This window comes from Alligator sinensis, unplaced genomic scaffold, assembly GCF_000455745.1.
Source record: "Alligator sinensis unplaced genomic scaffold, ASM45574v1 scaffold1112_1, whole genome shotgun sequence".
Taxonomy (NCBI): Eukaryota; Metazoa; Chordata; order Crocodylia; family Alligatoridae; genus Alligator; species Alligator sinensis.
In genome coordinates, this window is record NW_005842327.1 from 98,711 (window position 1) to 108,021 (window position 9,311).

Here is a 9,311-nt window from a genome sequence, read left to right on the forward strand (position 1 = left end):
GCGGTGCCCAGAATTGCACGCAGTACTCCAACTGCGGTCTGACCAGTGCCCGATAGAGGGGAAGTATCACCTCCTTGGACCTATTCGTCATGCATCTGCTGATGTACGATAAAGTGCCATTGGCTTTTTTGATGGCTTCGTCACACTGCCGGCTCATGTTCATCTTGGAGTCCACTAGGACTCCAAGGTCCCTTTCCACTTCTGTGCCACCCAGCAGGTCATTCCCTAGGCTGTAGGTGTGCTGGACATTTTTCCTCCCTAGGTGTAGCACTTTGCATTTCTCCTTGTTGAACTGCATTCTGTTGTTTTCTGCCCACTTGTCCAACCTGTCCAGGTCTGCTTGCAGCTGTTCCCTGCCCTCCGGCGTGTCCACTTCTCCCCATAGCTTTGTGTCATCCGCAAACTTGGACAGAGTACATTTCACTCCCTTGTCCAAGTTGCTGTTGAAGACATTAAAGAGTATCGGACCGAGCCCTGCGGGACCCCACTGCCCACACCCTTCCAGGTCGAAACCGACCCATCCACCACAACTCTCTGGGTGCGACCCTCTAGCCAATTCGCCACCCACCGGACTGTGTAGTCATCCAAGTCACAGCCTCTTAAGTTGTTCACCAGTATGGGGTGGGATACTGTATCGAAGGCCTTCCTGAAGTCTAAGTACACGACATCCACCCCTCCTCCTGTATCCAGGCGTTTCGTAACCTGGTCATAAAAAGAGACTAGATTAGTCAGGCACGATCTGCCTGCTACGAACCCGTGCTGGTTTCCCCTCAGCATAATTTGTCCTGCCAGGCTCTCGCAAATGTTATTCTTACATGCTATTCTTATCCTTGCTAAAGTTACAGATCTTGCTCCTTGACTACAGACTGATTTTTCTGGAAATCTGCAAGTAAATGTGGTAATTAGTTTAGTGATTAAAATAAATTAAAAGTGATATTTTCAAAATTTAGCATCCATTATGAGATCTTTTTAATTACTGATTAATTTTTTTCATTTTCTTTCCTACGGAAACTCTCCCTCAGCTGAAGGAAGAAATGCTTTACTATATGATTATTCCATGAAAAATTTTACTTCTTCAGAATGACTGACATCTTCCAGTATTTTCAAGAGGACTTTCTTGATCTTAATCCTTGGAATGATTACAACGTCTATGTGATATCCTTTACCCTGAATTACTGGTATATAATCTCAGCCTTAGTTCCAATTTAACACAGTATAATTTCCTAACCAAAATTAACATGAATATCACAGTACTACAAAGTCTACACGAAAAGTTTTCAACTAGTAATGATCACGCCTTGGTTCAACCTCACTAAATCCAAAAGCAAAACTAGACAAAAGTCTGGCCTGACACTGTCCTTTTATGCATATTTAAAGTTGTGATTTCCTATGTGGTTCTTCTGGTCATATATAAAATGCACTAATATAAGTGGTGCTCAGCCCTGGGGGCTGGATCCCACATACGGGTTGTTCCACGAACCAGATGAGATGGCTCTGCAGGCTGGAGGTTGAGCACCACTGCTCTAATACATTGGTTTTCAACCTTTTTTCATTTACGGACTCCTAAACATTTTGAATTAAAGTGCCAACCCCTTTAAATTTTAAGTGTAGGTATTCACATATTTTTGACTGATAGTCTTCTTTTGTGGACCACTTAGACATAGTCTGCAGAACTCCAGGGGTCTGTGGACCACAGCTTGAAAAACCACTGCTCTAATAGCAAGAGATCTGCTGCAGTATAGTAGAACGTTCTTAAATTGTACCAATAGCTAAAACCCCTATTGCAAATTTGGAAATTAGCAAAAAAGAATTTAGCATATGTTATGTGTTCATTTATTTGAAAAATGGAATCAATGTATCTTAAGAAGTACATAATTACCATTAAATTGTCTAGCATTTTTAGGTAAAATTCTTAATAATGCAAGATAACAGCACCCTGCTAGTAAGCATTTCCCAAAAAAATAAAAACAAAAAAGGAAAAACAGATTTTTGTAGGTAAGTGCATGGTTTGTGTATTAAAGACATTCTGTGCATTTTTATGATTTTTTAAAAAGTACTATTACATACCCACGTCCTTCAGATGGGATATAAAAAACATGGACCTCTAAATTATTTCCATGATTATTTAAGGTTCATGTACTGTCAGCATTTCAAAAACTCTTCTATCATCATTAAAGGCATTTAACCATTCACACATTAATCATCTGAATAGTGAACAGTATAACCACAATATACAGTTTGGATATCCATAGGTTTCTATGGGTAGAGAATCTGCTAGAGTTCTCCTAATTTGAAACAGTAATAATAAAGATAGGAAGGGAACTATTGGCCATTTTAATCCTCCTTTTGCCAGTAATAGATTCTGTAGTGCTATATTCAAAGTGGATTGAAAATGGCTACAAGAATAGGCCTTTCCATTCCATTAGGAGAATATTATACAATTTAAAGGAAGACAAAATTATGTACAATTTAAAATAATTTTTTTTTAGAATTAAATACTGTCCTCTTGTTGGTCACTTGACCTAACTCTGACTCCACTTTCTTCAAAAGGAATATTCCATAATCAGGTATGTGATTAGTCAAGGTGTACAGAGCCCTGCAAACTACCTAATTAATCTTGTTAGCATTTCATTATGATCATTCTATCTTCTCAGCATCAACAATTTGGGTTGTTGTTGACCATTTCCACGCTGTTAGTGACAACTGGTATGTCCCATATTTTTTCTTTAATTCAATCTCTTAGCATAAGTAAAGTGCTACAAAAACCCCACAAACCTGAAGCACATCACAAAAAGACTTCCATTTGCAATTCTTATGGTTCTTTATTCTACTATTCATAGAGGCAGTCATGGAAATGTTGGCAAACTCAACACACTTGCCAAGAATTACCTGGCAGTTAGAGTTGGTTGATGCCTCTTCATGTGAAATTTAAGAACAGAACATCAAATGAATTCTGATTTCAAAACATCTATCAAGAAAGAATGTGGTGTTTAAAGGCCAAAACCACCAAACCCTAATTTCTATAGCTGCTTATTTTTCACCTATTTAATGCTAATTCTTGGGGTTCTAACTATTACAACAAGCATTCTTTCTTTTGTTGAATATACTGTTAAAATATACAGTTTGCAAGGCTGTTGTAAATGATGATTTTATACACCATATACTTAAACAAACATTACTGTAGTTGGGTTTTTTTATTCACGTTTTTCATTAAACTACATGGAACAAATGAAATGCATCTCCCTGAGCAGTTTGTTAATACCTAGCACACTGTTGAACTTATTTTAACAAATACTACGTTTTTGATCTTTGAACAAAACAAATACTTAAGCCTATTGCTCCCTCCCCCTTTGAAAGTTTCATGGAAGTCAATACCAAGGTGATATAGATTTTTAAGCTAGCATTTTTTCTTCCTTTTATTTATTTTGTAAAGGAAGACACCAGCTTGCATCTGTTTAAAGCAGCTAATAAATGCACATGCAAATATTTTTTTTTGATAAACTATTTCCTGAATGCCCATTTCTCTCAATTTTGTTTTGTTTTCAAAATTTAAATCTGTAGCTAGGTATGTTGGTCATATCACTGGTAGACAATTGAAACACGAGACAGACTACAAATATGACATCTATCAAGGTTTCTTCATCATGTTGACTTTTCCAAGAGAAAATGAGAGGAGCAGGCACTGTGTCCTTGCTGGAGCAGTGGTCTAGGACTTTCAAGATCTGGGCCTTATTTCTGGCTTTATCACTGGCCTGCTGGATGACCCACCAATTACTTTATTCTTCTTTTCCTCGGTTTCTCCATCTGTAAAATAGCAATAATGATACTTGCCTGCATTTGTAAAGGACTTTGAGATATTTGATTAATAATTTAAACTGTATATGCCCTTTAGTAAATAATTTGCAGCTGCTAATACCCTGAGTCACCCACTTACTACATTTACATCTTTATTTAAACACTCAATGTTCTGATTCTGACAAAGCAAAACACTTGCTTTACAATTACTGCTTTGACAAAGTGGCTCTTCTCCAGCACACAAGAGTAATTAGAATAGCAGAGAACTGGCAAGACTGCCATCATCTATGAGCACAAGGGACTAACTAGTATTTTAGGTTACTGTTATTGGAAGTAATAAAAATAGCTTCCAAGTCAAGCCTGCCCTCCAACGGTTTTAATAAAGAACTAAAATGAAGGAAGGTGATGTGATTTGTTCACTAGGAGGGTCTGTTAACATTATACATTGTCTTTTTTACAAGAGAAATTTACTTTTTGAGAATCTACTGCTTCTCTTTAGGTCATGTGCATTGATGTCTCATATAATATCTAGCATAGGCTCATCACTTTAAGTGCTATCTGATCACCTTTATATCATACTTTTCCTTAAAATAATACACAGTATTGAAGCTAATCAAGTTGTGCATCTTTTCATACCATCTTAATAGAATGATGGCAGAAGAAATGTGGGGAACATATAGTGAAAAACATAACTCACATTTCTAACAGGTTTTAAATGTATTCTTGTGTGAAAAACTGTAGTACAGTAAATTAATATTGCTACATGTACAACTGGTACAACAGATTTGTACGGCTGTTCAACATCAGGCTGGTATCAAACTAGTCTAAAGTCTCATCTCCAGCAAGCAGCCTAACACCTGACAGAGGGGAAAGTGTAAAAGCTTTTCTTAATTTAAAGTTACTTTAGAGCAGCTTTCAACCAGCCATTAGATTCTTCTAAGTGTGCCACACTATTAGACATGCAAAGATGATTCACAAGAGATGCCCAGAGATTTCAAATAGGAATCTACAGTCTGACTTGATTTTTTTCCAACAGAGAATTGCTTTATTATTTTTCCACTGTCAGAAAATGTGTGAAAGCTAAGAGCTGGTGCTTTTTGAGGGCTGCCTTGAGTCTAGCAAGCTTGAGAAACACTGTTTTAGAGGGATGACGCTTCCTTCCTACCTCCTCCAGTCAATTAGATTATGCCTTCAAAAATGAATACTGTTTCCTTGTTTTATTTATTTTTTTAAATTTAACTGCTAGTTTAAGTAGCTGTCTAAGCTATACTAACTTGTTGAGACATGGATCTAGACGGCTTGAATTCCAGGATATTTGTGTTTGGAATTCAAATACTACATCCTCAAGAAATGCTGTTTATCCATCTCATCATCTTCACACTTCATCACTAATGACATGCTCTAATCTCCTGCCACTGTTACTTAGTCAAACCAAAAATGAAGAAAAATGTAGTTGCTTTAATTTGCACTTATACAAATTATTGTTCTGCCTCTTACCTCCTCCTGATAAAGTAGTAAGAAGAAATTGTCTTGTTTTAGCCTTTCAAAGTCCTGAAGAACTATATTAGAGGGGCGTAGCCTCGGCTGATGTTAACATAGTTATAGCAATTGATACAAGATGATATCCAAAGTTATTATTTTAAAGCTTGTTGGCCCACCCTCTGAGATTCTAAAGACTTTTTCCAATAGGCCACAAAATGTGTGTACCTTATCATTTCAATAGATCAAGTCTCCCAAAATGGATGTATAAAAAGGATGCAAAGAACTTTCAAGTGTATATTTCATTAGTATGGATAGTTATAACTTGCTGTTTCTCAGAATGTTACTTAATACATATGAAAATCCCTTTTCTTTAGGAGCCAACACAGTATTTCACAAAAACAAGCAGGAAATACACAATGCTAATCAATTTTTATTGTTGTGTTCTCTTTTATATAGAAAACAGCCCTAAAAGCTTTTGAAATCAGACCACCAATGTGGTATTTTTCATGTTACAAATCAAACTCATTTGTGCTCCTATTTAATGTATTGAAAATAAAAATAGATATCTAAAAACAAACACGACTTTCCTTTCCCAGTGACTCCAACCAGTGTTTTTAATCCTAAAATGGAAATAAGAAACATTGCCATATTGCTACAGAATGCTGCAGAAGGTTATTGTGCTCACTCCATTAGCAATAACAGGCTGCTCCAAGATTAAAGTTATGTACTAAGATAGTAGTTGTACTCCTGTAATTACTTTAATTATTTTGTATTACTAGAACCTGCTAACTTCCTAATAGGCAAACTGTAAGTAGCAGTGATTGTCTTAAGACAGCAGTGCTCAACCTTTTGATGCTGTGCACCAGAATCAGACCCCGCGCTGCGTCTGCTCAGCCCGCTGCCTCCACTCAGCCCCATGCCACCTCCCTCGGTGATGCACTACCAGATTAGAACGCCACCTCCTTTAGCCCCATGTGACCGAATCGGGGCTTGGTGATGCCTCTGCTTGGCCCGTGTGGCTTGACTCAGCCCCAGGCCAGCTCCATGCATTGGTTCTACATGCTATAGTGCGAAGCTTAACATACCAAATTGTTTAAGGTGCTTACAGCAGATCTGGAAATTCGGTAGTAGGGGACCTGTGTAGGCTGGATGGCACAGCTCTTTGGGCTGGGGCTTGAGCACCCCTGTTTTAAAACTGAAGGCATTAAGAAATTAAGTGCTATGTTAAGGAACCTGTCAGAATTTCTACAGCTCTCAGTTACATTTCTTTTAATCCTGATTTTATTTTTGGTGACTTGGTGAGTGGGAAAAAAAGTAGCCGTGCCCTCCTTTTTGTCGTATAAAAGAAGGGCTCAACTCTTAACTCAATTGTTTTTATAATATGGGGATTACCGGGTCTTGACTTCCTTGTTTTGAGGAAGTTGTGGGATTACGTAAATGGAATGAAGTGAAATTAGAGCTACTGAAAGGGGGAAAAGTGTTTGTGTGTTTGTATTATATCTGTTTAACTCAAATTTCCAGAATTCTTGTTTGCAAGAATTTTTAAACCCTTATCCTATCAGCTGAAGCTTGAGGAACCCTGAGGGGAAAAAGCTACAACCAACAGGGAAGATTAAGAATTGTTTTTAGAACTTTAGGAATAGCAAGCAGAACACTTTTTTTCTTGAGGGAAGACTAGTGGCAAGGAGACTCTCAGATCTTCTTTGCAACATGATGAAGAAACACAAGGTGTTTCTACAGGTGCAATTTAATGCAACATGATAAACTCCAGCACAGTTTATGCCAGAGTCAGCTGCTTCCAGGCACAGCATCTGCATGTGCACTCTGCACCCAGGACTGCAGCACTTTGAGTCAGGGCAGAGCAGCTCCAGGCTGGCAGGGGGCACAAGGGGTCAGCCTTGGGCTCCAGGTGTTGGCGTCAGGTGGTGGAGGGGCTGGCTGGGGCATGAGGGTGCTAAAGTGAAGGGCTAAGCAGCAGGCTGCCCCTGCACTTTAGCACCCTCATGTCCCAGCCAGACTCTGTCACTGTCTACACATCCCTGAAAGTACTATCCTACAGCAGACTTAATTAATTTACTGTGGCCTAATATTGGCACATGTATAGATTGTGAAGCTTTACTGCGGAGCTCATTAGTCAACTGCACAGTAAAGTGTACATCTAGATACACCCAAGGTGACATTTTTTTCTCTTTACATTCCTCTTTAAAAAAATAGGGTTGGATGCTAGCAAATAGACTGATCCAAAGCTCGTGAAATCAATGGGATTTTGATCAACACTACATAATCAAGTTGAGATACTAGCTTAATGTGAGTATTAAATTGTTTGTTCAGAGCTTTAATATGGAGAAAGAGTAATTCATATAAAAGTATCAGAGATGTGCATACTTTAATCACATTCAACATATATATTAGTTTTCCTATTGTATTCTACCTTTTGCCACAAGTAAACCCCACAAGTTACTTCAAATGAGAGCTAATTTATTTTATTAGATCATAAACCCAAAAAGCCAAACGAAACTCTTGCAGTAACTGAAGACATGTGCTTTATCTGCTATTTAAAATAGTTGCATTTAAGCCAGTCAGTTATCCCTTTTGAAAGGATCCTATATGCTTCATTCAAGCAGGACTTCTCTTCATTTTAGCAAGCACTTAGCTGCTATATTAAGTACAGATTAAACCCTGTATCCAGTGTCTCATTGGTGGTCACAGTATAGGAAACTAGATATATCGTGTGTCCAGAAATCTGTGTGGAAACTAAAACCCTTTTAAACTCATTTTTTCACACTGACTCAAGTTTTGAGTAAAGAAAATCTCAAATTCACTCCATTGCAGAAAGCTGCGCAATAAAACTCTTTCTTATTGCACTTAGGATGTTTTAGAATCTCCTCCCGCACCAAGTTTGTGCCTTAAAAATCTGTTGTAAAACAAGAAGCAATCCATTATGTAAATGTTTTCATACAAAAATCAATTCTGATTTTAAAATACCTTATTGTCAAAAGGCGTCTCTTCAGCATCTTGTTAATTATTCACAGCACCTAGGGAACAACAATAGTGCATTGAAAGAAGCTGAATGAGTATTTTTCAATAGTTTTTTTTCTGAAGAGCTTCACTTGCATACCTTTATAATATGAAGGGACATACAATCTATAACTATGTAAAAAGGATGTATGAAACTGTAAAATGTTGTCAACATATCCAAAATAAATAAAGCAATAGTGCAATGCTTAACATACCCAGTTGTTTAAGGTGCACTGAAAAAACATAATTCACCAAGATTGGTGTTAGAATAAAAGATAGTAGATTAATAACAAAGGCTCCTTTAGACTGTGCAAGATTTGTTTGCTTTTGTCAATATTGCAGCAAAAACATAGCTGAAAAGAAGAGTGCTCTACTTAATATTGCAAATCCTTTCAGTTGCTGTTATTATAGAAGTATATTCTTCAGTTCCAGAAGCTCAGTTCTGGAACTGCTAGGGAACTAGCAGTTCATAACCAGCAGTACTTAAATGAAAATCTTCCAACAGTAATTGGATTTATTTCACTAGTAAAAATTTAAGTACTGATTTAAATTTTAATGTAAAAACAAAATTTTCTTAAAATATGTATATCTGGCCTCAGGAAATCCTTTTATCCATCAGACCTGGTCTTTAAGCAAGTATGCAATCAGACTATTGCTTTCATCATTGGCCAGAAATTCTGTTCACCACAAAATGCATCTACATTTTAAGTTTAACGTACAAATTACTTAGGTAAACTCTTGTGAGATTACCTTCATATGTAGCTGCTGTTGTCATTTCCATTTATCTCTTGGATTCAGGGATGGCCAGGCCATCACAGCCCAATCAATATATCTAGTTATCTCAGTCTGAGGAAATATCAACTGGATTCCTAGTGCTGCAATAAATGAACATATAATTCAACAGGTATGTAACAGCTTCAACCACCTTCCTTACAATGCTACCCTCATACCTGTGGCAGATGTAAGGTCTGTAATTTCTGCTGCTTTTGCTCAACTCTAGCACGCTTTTCTTCAGG

The 9,311-nt window shown here is 37.4% G+C and overlaps 1 non-coding gene across 1 annotated transcript; it reads right to left on the reverse strand.

Moving 5' to 3' along the window:
* Positions 1-8,885: 8,885 nt before the first annotated feature.
* LOC112551079 lies at positions 8,886-8,966 on the reverse strand. The gene has a single exon (XR_003095223.1). It is a non-coding gene; the product is annotated as a small nucleolar RNA SNORD93 (small nucleolar RNA).
* Positions 8,967-9,311: the final 345 nt, after the last annotated feature.